The sequence below is a fragment of the Vombatus ursinus genome, unplaced genomic scaffold (assembly GCF_900497805.2).
Source record: "Vombatus ursinus unplaced genomic scaffold, bare-nosed wombat genome assembly UNPS02014791.1, whole genome shotgun sequence".
Taxonomy (NCBI): Eukaryota; Metazoa; Chordata; class Mammalia; order Diprotodontia; family Vombatidae; genus Vombatus; species Vombatus ursinus.
The window spans coordinates 11,811,996-11,829,902 of record NW_020954569.1 but is presented as its reverse complement, the minus strand read 5'-3'; positions in this window follow the sequence as shown (position 1 = coordinate 11,829,902).

Below are 17,907 nucleotides of genomic sequence, written 5' to 3'. Positions count from 1 at the left end.
ATTGGAAATCTATTTTCCCAAAAAATATAAACTAAAACAAAACACATCCCCTGAACCCATCACCTCTCTTGTCAGAAAGTTTTCTGGAAACCTGGATGACCAGTCTTCTTATACCTTTCAGTGTTGTTTATTGTTTGAGTGTTGCTGCTATTGTATAAACTATTATCCTGGATCTGCTCATTTCATTTCTCATTGGTTTATATGGCTTCAAAATTGTTCATTTTATGAACTTGATATTATTATATAATTTATTCATCTTGCTGTACCCACTTCACTTTGTATCAATTCATAAAAATTATTCCATGTTTTTTTAAATTAATAATTTCCTCATTTATTTCACTACAAGAGCATTCCACAACACTCATTTAACACAATTGTTTCATCATTCGCCTGTTGATAGGTATTCCCTTAGTTTCTAGTTATTTGCCACAGAAAGAACAGCTATAAATATTTTATGTTAATATAGGACCTTTTTCTCTTTTATGATTGCTTTATTTTGTATGGGTCTAACAATGGTATAGTTGGATCAATTATTTTTTTCAATTAATAAAACTATTTCCTTTCTCTCCTTCCTCCCTACTTCCCCATCCCTACTCACCCCAATTGAGAAATCAAGAACAAATAAAACTACTACAATCATATATAGTTAATCAAAATAAATTTTTATATCAACTATGTCCAAAAATAATTACAATATGAACTCTAACTCTACCTCTGTATCCAGATATGAGTAGCATGCTTTTTTCATAAATTCTTTCCTTTAAGTCTTTTATACATTTTGTATTGCTTAAAACCTATTCCTCATTTAAGTTATTATCCCTCTTTTCCCTCTCTTTCCTTTCCCTTCTGATTTCCTGTAAAGTGAAATGTTTTTTTCTGTATATACTTGAATTCTTTCTTCCTGACTATTTGCAGTAATATTTTTTCAATTTTTTTCAAGTTTTAGACTTTATTTTTATCATCTCTTGTGTTTCCTACAGTCATTGATTTCTCTGTGGTCCATTTTTATTTTCTAAGACTTTGTGGCTTTGTGAAAGGAAGGTTTTGTAGTTCTCTCTCTCTCTCTCTCTCTCTCTCTCTCTCTCTCTCTCTCTCTCTGGCTAGGCAATGGGGTTAAGTGACTTGCCCAGGGTCACAAAGCTAGTAAGTATTATGTGACTAAGGCTGGATTTGAACTCAGGTCCTCCTGAATCCATGGCCAGTGCTCTATCCACTTGGTCACCTAGCTGCCCCTAGCTCCTCTCTTTCCAGTTCTTCAATATATCTCACTTCTTTTCTAATGTTTTATTCCAGAACTTTCATTTCCTTTAAAAAGAAATTAAGCTCTTGTATCAACCCTTTTGGAAATATTGGTTAAACTTGTGCCCAATCTATGTTTTTCTTTGAAGCTTTACTTTTTGATATTTTGGAGTCAGTCTCTTTTTGATTTGTGTTTTGAGTGTCCGCATTAGCATAACAGCTCTTTTTAGCGAGATTTGTTTGTTTGTTTATTCTTCCAACCTATTTTCCAACTTCAGATTCTAAGGCTGTATGCACTTCTCATGGGAAAGTCTGGGGTGGTTCTGTTACTGTATTCTTGGACTACTGAGTGTTGTGTTATTCTAAGATCAAAGGCTGGGGACCTGGAAGATGTCACTGCCCTCAAAATGGTATCATCTCAGGCAAAGTTTCAAAATGGTCAGTCATTGCCTATTGTCTGAGTTATGAAAGTCCTCGACCTGAGTTGGATCTGAGCAATACACACGTGGGTACAACGCTTGAAAATCCCAAATTTCAGTGGCAACTAGACAATCAATAACCACTCCTTGCCACTGAAGTTTGGGATTTTTAGTGGTTGACCCTCATGAAAAGAATGTCTTGACTGAGTGCTTGACAGTCAGTCCCTGACTAGTCTTTTATGCTAAGCTGTCCTCCAGTTTGTATATTGAGATTACACCTGTCTATACTGCCAATGCAAGCAAGGGACAGTGTAATACCAATTTGCCAAAGATTTGCTGTACATCACCTTCCTTTATTCAGGTATTGGGGCCTAAGTAGAAAAATTAATGGAGAGGTACAGTTAAATGGTAGAGTGAGAACTAGCAGTTTTGCCTTAACTCCTTCACATCCTCCCCTTCAATGACCAATGAAAAGTGAAAGATCAAATTCTGATTGGGAAAATAAGAAAAAAGTTACAGTGAATTATTTTTACAGCCCAGGTCAATATAGGAAGACAAATAGAGAGGTCTGTAGACACTGAGTCTGTAGGCTGATCAGAAATGCAATACAGCAGCAGCAGCAGCAGCAAACTCCACAACAGTCAGAAGCAACAATGGGTTGTGGTGACCAGACCAGCAAAAGAGAATACTCCATAATCCAAGGATGGTAATGGAACCAAACCCCTGGGCAGAAAGAGATTCCATGAGACCCTTGTACTAGGATTGGTAATAGGAATAAGTGCTATCTAGCAGCTTTGTTGCCCATAACCCAGTTTTGTAAAGGTCCTCATCAGGAAGACCTGGAGGCATGAGACGAAAAACAAAGAGGAGCCAACACTTCAGTCACACTGAACTTGTGGTAAGTCTTAGTGAGTTGTGACTGAATCCAGCAGCAGTCTATGGAAACTCAAGCACATATAAGCCAGCAGACCCAAAGTGGGTGAGGAATTTGCAGACCAGGGAACAGCGAACAGAACTCTTCCCAGATCATCCCACTTTGGAAGGACCAAAAACTTATTGAGTTGTGAAAGCAGCTGACATGACATAAAAGACAAATACTTGGGCTAGACTTCCCCTTCTACCCACCTCAGAGGTGAGCAGTGCCTAACACTAACATAAATTCCAAAATCAAAAAGTAGGTTAGAAACATGAATGAACAAGAAAAAAAATGATACAGCAGCATGAAATCTCTCTCTTTTAGTCCTTGCTAAGGATGTGAGTTGTTTCAGACACATGGGTGACTGACATAATCCCCTAGTATCTTAGTAACAAGAGACCCCCTTACTCAGATGGGCATACACATATGTACAAACATACAAATTTTATGCAATTATTATAAAATATAAATACATTGTAGACTTAGCCATCACTACTTTAAAAGCAAAGATGTCCATTATCAAACCTACTTTTGATATAACGATATGTATTACTTATACTTATGAGAAAAATAAATTGAAGGAAAAGGCACAGAAAAAGAAGAAAGAAAATGATCACTTTTTCAGATGATATGAAGGTATACTTAGAGAACCCTAGATAGTAAAATAAAAAATAACTAAAATAACTAACATTATGAATGAATTCAGCAAAGTTGTAGAATATGAAATAAATCCTCATAAATCCTCAGAATTTCCAACAAAATACAAAAGGAACAGATAAAAATGCAAATTCCTTTCAAAATAACTTTAGATAGACTATAGAAAATTCATGGCACACTACCTGCTGAGACACACAGGAATTACATGAACATAACTATTACATAAAAAGACCAAGATATTGAAAGAAATATTAATTGCTCATGGGTAAGTTGACCCAATATAATTAAAATGGCAGTGCTATTTAAATGAATTTATTTATGCCATGTCATACTAATAAGATTACTAAAGGATTACTTTTTAGAACTAGAACAAGTAGTTTAAAAAATTCACCTGAAGGAATAATACATCAATAATCTTAAAGGAAATAAGGAAATTGTAAAAATAATAGGGTCTTAGCAGGACCGGATCTAAAACTATACTACAAAGCAGTGATCATCAAAATGATTTGGCACTGGTTCAAAAATAGAGAGTATGATAAGTGGAACAAATTATACATATACATATATATGTATACATCATATAGCAGAAAGTGAATTTAATGGATTATTGTTGGATAAACCCAAAGACCACAGATACTAGTGTAATAACACTATTTAACAAAAATTGCTGGAAAAAATAGAAAGAAATTTGTCACACACTAGGTATAGACCAATACCTTACATTGTAATGCCAACATAACATTTAAAAGAACACAATTTCTCTGATAAGGACCTCATTTTCAAAATATATATAGCAATAGATGTAAATTTATTGGACAAAGGCTCATTCCCAAATTTATTTATGATCAAAGGATATTCCTAAGGGAAAAAAATATTTGAACTAAGACTAACCACATGAAAAAATTCTCCAAATCAGTAATAATTATAGATATTCAAACGAAACTCTGAGGTTCCACTTCATATCCATCAGATTATTTAAGTTGATTTAAAATAAAAAAGCAAATGCCAAATTTTAAAGGAGAATAGTCATATTATTTCAATATTAGTGGAACTGTGATTTGGTCCATCCATTCTGGAAAGCATTCTGGAACTCTGGCCAAGAAAGTTCCTAATCTGTGAATATTACTTTACCCAGTGATACCATTACTATGCTTCTGCCACCAAAGAAATGGAAGAAAAAGATAATGACCCACATTTTCAAATTCACAGCATTTTCTTTTATGATGACAAAGAATTGGAAACTAAGAAGACATCCCATTAATTTACATTTGACTGAACAATTTATGGTATATGAATATAATGGATTTCTCTTATCATGTAAGACATGCTTTTTAAGGAATGGTTTCAAAGAAACTTGTCCCACTCTGTACACAATAATGCAGAAGAAAATGAGCAGAATTAGGAGGTCAAATAACATAATAACAAAAATGCTATAAAGATAAAAAATGTTGAAATAGTTAGAAATGTTGGTCAACACTATGATTAACCATTTTTCCAAAAGCCCAGTTATGAAGCGTTTTCTATTCACCTTCTTGTGCATAGGTAAGATTGACTCAGATATAAAATGAGATGTATCATTTTTGGACACATCCGGTATTTGATATTTTTTGCATGATTCTGTATATCCATTTCATGTGATTTGTTTTGTTTTGTTTTTAAATGATTACAGGTATTGAAAGAGAGAAAAATGTTTCTGCTAATATGAAATAATTAAATAAAAATCCATAAAGTTTGGAAAAACTGAACTCTAAATGAAATTTAAAGTCTCTTCTTACTTTTTAGGAGTCTACCACATTTAGAAAAAAAATCATCCTTTAAAAATATAATGATTTAAAGGAAATATATTAGAAATGCTAAGCAGTTGAGTTAAAATAGAAATGTCCTTTTGCTCATTCTATTATTTAGAATTGAGACCTTTTTTTCTAATCTCTGAGTTTAAAGTTTCTAGCTATGATTGAGGCTCAAAACCAAAACATCAACTTTTTTGTATATATTATTTATTTTGTTCTTATAAACAATAGCTACCATAATGTCATTCCTTTATGTAAAATCCTTCAAAGTTGTCTCCCAACTTGTCAAATAACAGAGCTAATTTCTTAGATTGTTAGCCCTTTATCATCCTAGTTTTCTAGACCCACAGTCTTAGAATCATGCTCTACCCTTTACTATCCTTTAGCCATCCCCTCCATATCTAATCAGTTGCCAAGTCTTATTTATTCAATCTTTACAGCATCTCTCATATTTCTCCCCTTTTATTTTATTCCCATTGTCAGCACTCTCGTTCATCATTTCCCACCTGTACTATTGCAACAACATCCTAATTAGTCTCTCTGCTCCAAGTCTGTCCTCAATTCAATCAATGCTCAGAATAATCCAAAAACACCAGTCTGAACAAATCATCCTCCTATTTCCCAACCACCACTCAAAAAGCCCCAGTGGCTTTGCTATTCTAGTATAAAAGATAAACTCCTCTTATTGAGCATTTCAAGCTATTCACAATCTGATTCCACTTTATCTTTCCAAGCTTATTACATCAAATTTCCCTTTACATGGTCTACATTTTAGCCAAATTGGCCTGTTCACTTTTTTTGTCCATAGCATTCCCTTTCCTGTCTGTGTGCCTTTTCAAGCTGTCTCTCCTGCCAGCATTCATTCTCCTTTCCCATCTGTGTCTTAGAATCCCTAGCTTCCATCAAAGTTCAAGTACCCCCTCTATGTGAATCCTTTTTCTTGATCTCCTAACCTGTTAGTGTGGTCTATCTTCCAAAATATCTGCAATTATTTGTAAATATTTTCTATTTATGCACATCAGTACATGTTGTTCCCCAGTTCTTGAGAGTAGAGCCTTTGTCATTTTTATCATTGTAAAGTCAGTATTTAACACAAAGCCTGGAATGTAGTAGTTGATTAATAAATTATTGTTGAATTAATTTGAAAGCTCTCTGTAACCTATCTACTGAGTTTTTCATAAATTACTTTATGTACTCTATGTTAGAGAATCCATGTTCTATATTCCAGCTATACCCTATCGTTCAGAACTTGAGCTCTCATTTTTTTTTTTGTATCAATTATGTGATGAAGAAAATCAAAGTATGTCAGGTCCCTGAACAACCATTCAAACTCCATGGTTCTGACCTTTTGAAGTTTGATAATGCTGTTTCCCTCTCCATGGAACAGCCTTTTCCCCATTTTTGGGAATTCTACTCATCTTTGAAGATTCAGATCAAGCAGCACTTCAAAATGATGTTTTTGTTTGCTCTCCTCACTCCATAAATAGATATAATTTTCCCTCCTCTGAAACATCCACAGTACTATAATCAATGCTACTTTTTGTTGTATATCTGATCTTCTGCATTATAATATAATCATGTGTGCATATTATGCTCTTCTCAGTCACAAATTAACAATACTTTGGAGTCGGTAAGGATATCAGCAGTGATCCAATCAAGATCACAGCCAAAAGTAATATATACTGTCACATACCTGACAAGTGGTCCTTTAGCTTCTGTTGGAAGATCTCTTATAAGGGGGCACCCAACAGCTTCTTAGGCAGCCCTTTCCATGTTGTAACAGCTCTAATTGCTGGGAAACTTTTCTTGACATTTAAATTTGTCCTTGTAACTTCCTCCCACTGTTCTGAGTCCTACCTCCTAGGACTAAACAGAACAAATGTAATCCTATTTTCTCACATAGTACTTAAAATATTTGAAGAGAATTATTATTCCTACCTTTCTCTCTCTTCAGATCTTTTCTTCCCCAAGACATGAATTCCTCTATACCTTGACTTGTTATCATATGACTTGGTATCAATGTCCTTTACATGTCAGTTGCTTTCCTAATTTCTTTTCAGCTTGAGAGTATCATTCTTAATCTGTGATACCCAGTACCAAGTATGATACTCCAGACATGGTCTGACCAGGGCAAAATCTAAATGTACTATCACTGGCCAAGGTCTCCAGCTTATATATCTTTGTTTTATCTGGGGTACCTTCTAATAGCAAAGTGGACTATAGATAATAGGTTCTAAAACTGTGGAACTAAATTGACTTGGAATGAACTGAATTGGATTACTCTATAACATTAGCAGTATTTGCATTTTATGGCCATTTTACAGATGAGGATAGAGGTTTAGAGAAATTAAATGATAAATAACTGCATGGTATTTATAAATATTCTAGAGAAGATGAATCAGGATATAATTATCAGTCCCTAAAGATATAGATTCTTCATTCTAAATCATATCATAATTTATTAAAATAATGCCAAAACATGGCATGATTAATTTTGAACCATTATGCTAATGTGTATATTTCTCCTAATTTATGTAGTTAAGTGATAGCATTTAGTTGTTTTTTTGTTTTGTTTTTTTTTTGTTTGTTTGTTTGTTTTGGTGAGGCAATTGGAGTTAAGTGACTTGCCCAGAGTCACACAAGCTAGTGGGTGTTATGTGTCTGAGCACATATTTGAACTCAGGTCCTCCTGACTCCAGGGATGGTGCTCTATCAACTGCGCCACCTAGCTGCCCCAGCATTTAGTTTTCTATGTAGTTTGAATAACATCATGGACACATAGCAAATACTAAATCAGTGAAGCAATAGATAATTACAGCCTTTTAACTAAAATTTGAATACATAATGATCGATTGTCCTTTAAAAGCTTTGACAGACTAATAAGCCTATTAAAGCAAATGTAAATATGAACCAATCACATTTCAAGTGAGATAATAGCAATTTCAATGGAGCATCACCTTGAGTGAATTGACAAAAAATTGAAAGAGGTCTTTTAGTACATGGTACCTAAAGGAATATCTGCAAACATGTTAAAACCTTGCAATGATTTTGAATTGAGGGTGATTTTTAATTTTCTTACTTTCCTAGATCTGAACTGTTTAAAATCAAGCTATGAATGTTTATCTTTCATCCATCTCTTCCTCATTTTTTCAACTTTAATCCATGAATCTCATCAACCTGCTACTCACTTGCCATTAGTTTCAGAACCAATCCATTCCACTTCTACTCTGTGCTTTCCACTGCAGCCAGCAAATACTGAACTACTCTTACTGAAGCTATCCTAGTTATTTTGAATCCAGTCTGTCAAAAAATAAACATCCAACATTCAGTGATCATTCCTGTATTCAAGTTAAACTTCCCCTTTTATTTTACCACTCCAGCTTTGCCTAAAAATTCCAGTAATTCCTCTAGAACTCATAAATAAAAACCTGTCCTTAATTTTATACTTCTTTTCTTCCAATTCCATATGCTTTCTAGAATTCACAAAGAGATGGCTTCCCTTGAGAAGATACTGTATTTCTGGCCATCTTTCATGGTTCTAATTATAGATTCTCTCAGACCTTTACAGAAATTCTGACGATATTCATTTGATGATAATCTTTAAAGCAAGAAAAAGAAAGTGAGGATGCGAATAGGGAAGAAGACAAGAAATCCCAAGATATAGTGTACATAAGGATGTGCAGCATAATCAACAGCCAGCTACATAAAGTCATTTATGTGAGTTTGACTGATTCATAAATCAGTCCAACTCAGCTCCAGTAAGTGTTCAACATCTATGTGTATGTGCATATCTATATGGCTTCTATAAGTATAATAGGCAATATGAATGTGGTTTGTAAGATGATAGATAACAGAAACTAAGAGAGAAGTTGCTACTTTGCCCAGAATCACTCACTAGTAAGTATAGCTGAAATATTAACCCAAGACTTACTGGCTCCAAGTCCAATGTTCTCTCTACTATATCACAGTGTCTCAATAATGTATTTTTTAAATGGTGATTTTTTTTAAAGCTGCTTTAGTAAGAAGGTAAAGGGTTCACCCTCAATAGAGTTAATGGATTTAAAGAATGCAAATATATACATTAATTCAGTAGACACTCCTATTGATCTAATGAGACAAGTAAGGTGACAACTTTTAGCTTCATTTTGCAGATGTGCATTTTCTCTGATAGTTTATGTGGCTTGCTTGAGGCCATGCAGGTAATAAAAGGCAGAAGCGGAACTCAAACCTATATCTTTGAATTACAAATTCAACAGTTATTCCAAAAATAGTTCCATGGTCTTCACGTAAATGACAAAATTATGAAACATGACGGTACTATTATCTTATTGGTTTTTTCAAACTAAAATCACATGATTACAGGTATGGCTTGTCTATGAGACCCTAAAAATGTTCATAACTTTAATTTTCTTTCTGACATTCAAATAAATAACCTCCAAAGAAGAAGGCATATGAAGTGACAGTATTCTGAGATCTGAAAACATGTAGAAAATATTTGTCTCCTGACAATTCCAGATCCATTTAAATCAAACATAGGATTTCCCTAAGGTATTATTTCCATGAGAGCCTTTAAAATAGTTCTGGTTCTCTTTGGGGATCGAGTGGCTATCTGATGCTGTTAGGGTATTGTGATTTATTTCAATGTAAGAGGAAGAACAGAATAGAATTGATTAAAACTTTGAAAGGGGTGATAATTGAATGAGAATAAAGGTGGAGCATTCTGTCCTCATTGTATTTACTCACTTTAAGGTTTCAAAAAGCAAACCTAACCTCACTACCAAGTGAGGGATGAGAAATACAATTCTAGAAGTAGACAGAAATATAGTAAGTGAAAATAACTTGGAAAATTTGTTTTTTATGTGAAAAAAGCCATGTATCTCTTCAAATAGAAGTAACACTAGTATATAGTAAGATGAATGAAATAAGTCCAGCAGACTGGGATGGGAAAAGGAGAATCATATCCTGAACAAATGATGAGAAGATGTGGGCACTGTTTTTTGAACCAAGGCTTTTTGTAGTGGTGAGAACAAGAGCACTTTACAGAATACATCTTGACTTAAAAAATTGAACTTAAGTAATTAGCAACAATCAACAGAAATATTGTCTTGACTAATGCACTGATTGATATCTGTGTAATTTCTGAGAGTTGTCACTTGACTGAAGTATAGATAAAAGAGTAAAAGAATATGAAACTTCCCCAATTGATAAATTGTCAAAGGATAGAAACAGTTTTCAGAGAAAGAAATTAAAGCTATCAATAATCATTAAAATGCTCTAAATCAATATTGATTAGAGAAAGACAAATTAAAATAATTCTGAGGTACCACCTCACACCTATTTGATTGGCTAATATGACAGAAAAGAAAATGATAAATGTTGGGAAAGATGAGGGGAAAGTGGAACAATAATGTATTGTTGGTGAAGCTGTAAACTGATTCAACTATTCTGGAGATCAGTTTGGAACTACGACCAAAGGGCTATAAAAAGTGCATACGCTTTGATCCAGCAATATTACAACTTGGTCTGTAAACCAAAGAGATCATAAAAAAAGGAAAAGGACATACATGTGCAAACATTTTTATAGCAGCTCTTTTTGTGGTAGCAAAAAATTGGAAATTGAGGGGATGTCCATCAATTAGGGAATGGCTGAACAAGTTGTGGTAAATGAATGTAATGAATACTATTGTACTATAAGAAATGATGAGGAGGTCAATTTCAGAAAAAATTGGACTTACATGAACTGATGCTGAGTAAAGTGAGTAGAACCAGGAGAATATTATACACAGCAAAAGCAAAACTGTCTGATGAGCAACTATGATAGATTTAGTTCTTCTCAACAATAAAGTGTTCCAAGACAATTCCAAAAGATTCATGATGGAAAATACTAACTACACCCAGAGAAAGAACTATGGAGTCTGAATACAGATCAAAGCAGACTATTTTCACTGTTTTTTTTTCTTTCTCATGGTTTTTCCCTTTTGTTGTGATTCTACTTTCACAACATGACTAATGTGGAAATATATTTAATGTGATTGTATATGTATAACCTATATCAGATTGCATGCTGTCTTGGTGAGGCAGGAGAGGAGGAAGGGAGGGAGAAAAATTTGGAACTCAAAATTTTACAAAAATGAATGTTGAAAACTATCTTTACTTGTAATAGGAAAAATATTATCAAGGAAAAACAACAACATGAAACAATTCTCTACATGATTGACTTCATGGCTTTATAAAGTACTCTTGCTAAGCTTTTTCCTTCAACTCTTGCTGAAAGAAGTTGTCCCAGAGAAGAATGCAGTGGGAGGTGGGGGTGGGTAGCAATTTAGTACCTAGGACTGAATAAACTAAGATGCAAACACCAATTAAATGTTCAGTCAGAAACCTGATGAAGAATAGCTACTATGCACAAAGCATTTTATCAGATAATACTGGGAGGAGTGAAATAACTAGGAAGAATACACATTTTTTACCAAGAAACATAAGATCTACAGAACTTACTGGAAGTTGTATAAAAAATAAGCAAGCATCATATGATAAACCAGGAGAAAACAAAATACAGTTATACACATGATGGTTGGGGGAAACTGGAAGGACAGGAGTAGGTTTTTACATTATTGTAGATACTAATACTATCTTGAATTAAGAAAAAAAATTGTGAAAGAATTGCTCTTTGAGTCATATTTTGGAGGAGGAGGAGAAGAGTAAACTAAGAAATGAAAAGAAGATAGAGGGCATTTTAAGCATAAATTGGCCCATGGAATGATTCAGAAGCCAGAAAGAGCAATAATAATCATTAATAGATCAACATTTATTAAGTGCTTCTATGTTATAGATACTGGATGTTATAGATACTGGTGAGAAAGAAAGAAAGAAAAGAAGGACAGAAGGAAGAAAGAAAGGAAAGAAAGAAAGAAAAAGAGAAATAAGAAAGAAAAAAGAAGGAAAATGGAAGAAAGAAAGAAGGGAATGGAAGGAGTAAGGAAGGGAAGGAGGGAGGAAAAGAAAGAGAAATGAAGGAAAAGGAAAGAAATGAAATGAAAAGAAAAAATAAGAGAAGAAAAGAAAGAATAAAGAAATAAAAAAGAAATAAAACAATCATTAAGACACTGCATTTTTTATAGGAAACAATATCTCAATATATAAAATAATTTCTGTTAAGTATAAAAAAAGTTGTCAAGTAGAAAGCTATGCTTGAACCGAATATTGGAGAATATTAGAGATTCTAAGAGGCATAGGTGGGGAAGAAGTGTTTTTTCAGACATAAAGGAAAATACGAACAAAGACATAAAGATATGAGAAAATGAAGTGAAAGAGAGAATATGGAAAGAAAAAGAAAAAAATCTATAAGTCCACAAATTTTGTTTTCACAAGATAATGTTCAAATGATCGATTCCAGGTTTATTTAATACTTTGCATCTAAAGTATTAAGTATCATGAACATAATAAAAAAGTTTGTTCATACTTTCTATCATATATGTGTGTGTGTGTGTGTGTGTGTGTGTGTGTGTGTACTTATGTATGTATGTATGTATGTATTCCTTAGCAATGACTCAGTGGGATTAGTTGCTCAACCATCCAGAGATTCAGAAAGTCCTGACTCCTTTTAGTAAGTTGTCCAACTATTACTGCAAATAAATATTTGATGTGTCATGCTGAGCTCCTGGGGGCTGGGTGGGGTTGTATAATTAGTAATTATTATGAGCTAAGACATAGACAAATAGTATGTAATGGATGAGTGATGATCCTGAAATACAGCAGGCAAAGGAGGGAATAATGAATCTTATCTCTCAGAATCTGCCCCTGTGTACTAAAGCTAATGGAGAGTGAAATTTGTTTCTTTTGCTAATTTGCGGTGATCTGATCACCATCATCAACTTAATATTTATGATTCTGACTTTTACTTCCTTCTCTCCTCTGTGGTTAGCCTTCCATCTGCACTATTCTTTAGGGTAATCTTCTCAGCAATAAAATCTTCTGTCTCAGAGGACATTAAACAAAGGAAGTTAAATTATGAGCATCTCAAAGTGATACTAAGGTGAGAGGACTAGCCATTCCATGACAGAAGTCAATCTATGTACATTATTTCTCATATCGAAGGCTGAAATAATATGGTTTATTCTATGTGATTTAAAATGAGGGGGGGAAATGAAACTATGGGACTCTCTTGTGTGTGTTTTCCATTCTCCAAAGGGGAATTCTCACATATTGAAACACATTTTTGTGAGACTTTAGGTTTTATTTGAGCATTTTGAACTTGTAAGAGAAGGCTTATTTCTGAAACTATGATTCTTAATGAACTAAGGGGCTGATTCCCAAAGAGACTCCATAACCAGGAAAATAGAAAGGAAACATTTAAATAGGAAAAGGTATTAACAATTTAGAGAAAATTGGGAGAAAAAGGAAACAAAAGGCTGAACAAGAAAAAACATGTCTAAAAAAATCACATAGAATTCTTACTTGTGCGTCAGTACTTTTGAGAGGTTTGTTGATATAATCAGATTTCTTAACTGAACAGCTATATAAAAACCAGTAGAATTAAAATAATAATGTATCACTATATGTGTGTGTGTGTGTGCTTAGATACACAGATATACATACACACGTACATATATTATCCATTTTATGCAAGAAATAGACAAAAGAGCATTTGCATAATAATATGAAAGAAACTACTCTATTCATCCATATTGAAAAAAGAGCAGATAAAATAAAAATTACATTTACCGTATTATGACTTTAAACCGAATGGACAACCCAATTATTTAGTACATCAATTTAGATATTTTTAACATGAACTATAGATGGACAGTAAATTAGGCTCAGAATCTGACTAATGGAAGATAATCAGGATGGATTTTTAAAAATATATTTAAATATTTATTGTTAGTTTACAACATTCACTTCAACAAGATTTTGAGCTCCAAATGTTCTCCCCATTTTGTCCTCCCCCCCCCCCCCAGATGGCATGCATTCTGAATACCCCTTCCTTTAATCTGCCCTCACTTCTATCCCTCCCCCTTTCTCTTATCCCCTTCCCCTTCTTTTTTTCCTGTAGGGCAGGATAGATTTCTATACCCATTTCCTGTATATCTTATTTCCCAGTAACATATAAAAACAATTTTTAACATTTGTTTTTCAAACTTTGGTTTCCAAATTGCATCCCTTCCTCCTTCCTCACCCACCCTCATTGAGAAAGCAAGCACCTCAGTAGAGGTTATACTTATGTAGTCCTGTAAAACACTTCCATAGCAGTCATGTTGTAAAAAACTAACTATATTTCCCTTTATCCTATCCCACTCCCTGTTTATTCTATTCTCTCTTTTGACCCTGTTTCTCCTCAGAAATGTTTGCTTCAGATTACCCCCTCCCCCAATCTGTCCTCCCTTCTATCATCCCTTCCTCTCTTAACCCCTTCTGTCCTATTTACCTATAGGGTAAGATAGATTTCCATGTCCAATTTGTTACATATGTTATTCCCTCCTTAAGCCAAATCTGATGAGAATATGATTCACTCATTCCCTCTCACCTTCCCCCACTTCCCCTTCACTGTAAAAGCTTTTTTTTGTCTGTTTCATGAGAAATAATTTACCCCATTCTACATCTTCCTTTCTTCTTCTCCCAGTATACTCCTCTCTCACTCTTTAATTTTATTCCACAGCTATCACTCCTTCATCTTCAACTCACTCTATTTCCCTTCAACTGCCCTAATACTTACAAAGGTCTCACGAGTTACAAATATCATCTTTCCATGTAGGAATGTAAGCAGTATCAACTTTAATAAGTCCCTTAAGATTACTCTTTCCTATTTATCTTTTCATGCTTCTCTTGAGTCTTGTATATGAAAGTCAAATTTTCTATTCAGCTCTGGTCTTCTCATCAAGAATGCATGAAAGTCTTCTGTTTCATTGAATATCCATTTTTTCCCCTGAAGAATTATACTCAATTTTGCTGGGTAGGTGATTCTTGGTTGTAATCCTATCTCTTTTGCCCTGGGGAATATTATATGCCAAGCTCTCTGGTCCCTTAATATAGAAGCTGCTAAATCTTGTGTTATCCTGATTATGTTGCCACACTATTTTGCTGGTGCTGCCCATGCTGAAATGTGTTCCTTTCCCAGCCTTGTGCAAGAGGACTTTCCTGCCAACCTTCCAGGTTGTCTTGGGCTGAAATTTGTTTCACTATGTCTTTTAGTGGGTTCTGCTGCTCCATAATTTTTAAAGCAACTTTTACAGGTATTTGGAGGGGTTTGAGGGAGAACCCAAGTAAGTGACTGTTTTCACTCTGCCATCTTGGCACCATTCCCAGGAAGGATTGTTTTTGGGGACAATTCCATACTTTCAATAGTCCTAAACTTCTTGGCATAAATAATTAGCTCTTGTAACACCAATGTTCAATTCACACTATATCTTTATTAAGCATTCACTATGTACAAGGAATAGCTCTAGATTATACATATACATACATATATATGTATATATGTGTGTGTATAATATATATAGACATAATTACAAAAAGATACAATATCTTCCCTCAGAGATCTTAAGGAAGTGTACAATGTGTTACCAGATAATAAATATAGTACAATCTGATAAAAGAGAGATCACTATCAGCTGGCTAGATTACAAAAGGATTTATGTAAGAGGTGGCTTCTGACCTGAACTACAAAGGAATTTTGGGATTCCAAGATGTAGAAATGAGAAGGATGTACACTAATAGCAGGGGCTGTTGTATGTAAAGCTTAAACAAAGAAGCAAGGTGGGGAGAAGGAATTTTGAGTTTTGAGAATAACTAGAACGTCTAATTGATTAAAACACAGAATAGGTGAAATGAAATAATATGAAATAAGAGCTGAAGTCTAGGTTAGAACCTAGGACCTGAATAGAAACTCTAGGAGAAGAGTTTATATTTTATTCCTGAGGTAATTCAGAGACACTGAAAGTTTATGAACAGGGAAGAAAAATAGTAAAAGTTGTGTTTTAAGAATAGTATTATGGCAGTCAAGAAGAAGATTGATTTGAAGGGGAAGAGATTGAAATCAGGAATCCCAATTTGGAGCCTACTACAATAACCTTGTTAGGAGGTAATTAGGAGCTGAATTAGGCAAATAGGAGCAAGTCGAACTTATGAGAGGTGTTGTGGAAATAGAACTGACAAGACATGGCAACTAATTTTATATGAAGAATACGGGAGAAGGAAGAGTCATAGATGACTGAGATTATAAATCTGAGTGACTGGAAGGATAATGTAGCACTCAATAGAAATAAGGCCTTTGAAGAGAAAGATAATTTGTTCTATTGAACAGATGAAATTTGCTGTGATAACAAGCAGGCAGATATATCCAGAAGACAGTTGACAAAGCAAGCCTGGAATTCAGGATAGAAAGATATATACATATATATAAGAGATATATCAATCTGAAAGAAATCTTTCTGGAAATCATATGCAAATCCATGTAAGCTGAAGAGACAAATGAGAGAGTGTATAGAATTAAGAGGAGATCACTAAAGACAGTACCTTGGGACACAACCATTCTTAGTTGGTGAGAAAAGGTTGATAATTCAACCCAAGGATACTGAACTGAAGCAGCAAGGTAGATAGGAACAGAGATAAAAGGAAGCAGTATATCTGAAGCAGAAGGAAAAAAAATATCCTCAACAGTATTCATGAAGAGGGTGTGGAAATATTCCATTAATGAAGCTAGATGATTATGAACCCTGAAATCTTAGAATGAGATGTAAGTAAGCCAAAAAGCAAAGAAAAGTACAAGTAGGCAACTATGTGACAGAATGGATAGAGTGAAAGCCTCTAAAGGTTAAGAAGACCTGTGTTCAAATTTGGCCTCAGAAATTTATTAGATATCTGACCTTAGAGAAGTCACTTGACTGGTATGCTTCAGTTTTCTCAACTGTAACTTGAGGATAATAGCACTTTCTTAACAGGGTGGTTGTGAGGATAAAATTATACATATATAAACATATATATATTTTTGTAGTGTTTCACAAATATTAAAATACTACATGGTTGTTGTCCTTCATGCTCAAAGATGAACAAAATGACATCAATATGTCAGGGTCAAGGTACAGTGTGTCCAATTGTGGCTGATCAGAGCAGGATAAGCTCAAAATACTCTACCACAGGTCAGGCACAAATAGTCCATAAAACACTTGGACAGCAGATGTCTCTAAATGTGTGCATCTCAAATTTCTTTTGAGCTACTGCAATTCTGCTTTCCTTGTCTAGCACAGTATCTTCTTTGATATGGGTCTCACAATGGATTCCAAAGTTCTTCAGAGACACCTTGAGAGTGTCCTTGAATCAGTTCTGCTCTTAGTGTAAGCATTACCTTCTGTGATTTCTCCATAAAATAGTCCTTTAGGCAAATATACATTTGGCATTCAAACAACAAGGCTAGTCCATTGGAGTTATGCTCTCAGTAGTAAAGTTTAACTGCTTGGAAGTTCAGCTCAGAAAGGACCTTAGTGCTCAGTACCTTTCTTGCCAGGTGATCTTCAGAATTTTCCTAAGCCAATTCAAATGGAAGAGTTCAGTTTCCTGTCATGGTGCTAGAGCTATGCAGGTTTCACAGATGTGCAACAATGAGGTCAGCACAATGGCTCTTTAGAACCTTAAGTTTAATAGGCAAGTTCATTCCTCTTCTCTCTCACACTTTCCTTTGGAGCCTCCCAAAACTGAGCTACCTCTGGCAGAGTGGCCATCAACCTCATCATCCGTGTGGACATTCCTGGAATGCATACTGACAAGGTAAGTGAGCTTATCCACAGCACTCAAAATTTCTCCATTTGCTGTAATTAATGGTTCAATGCATGGATGGTGTGGTTCTGGCTGGTGGAGAACCTGTGTTTTCTTGATGTTAATTGTTAGACCC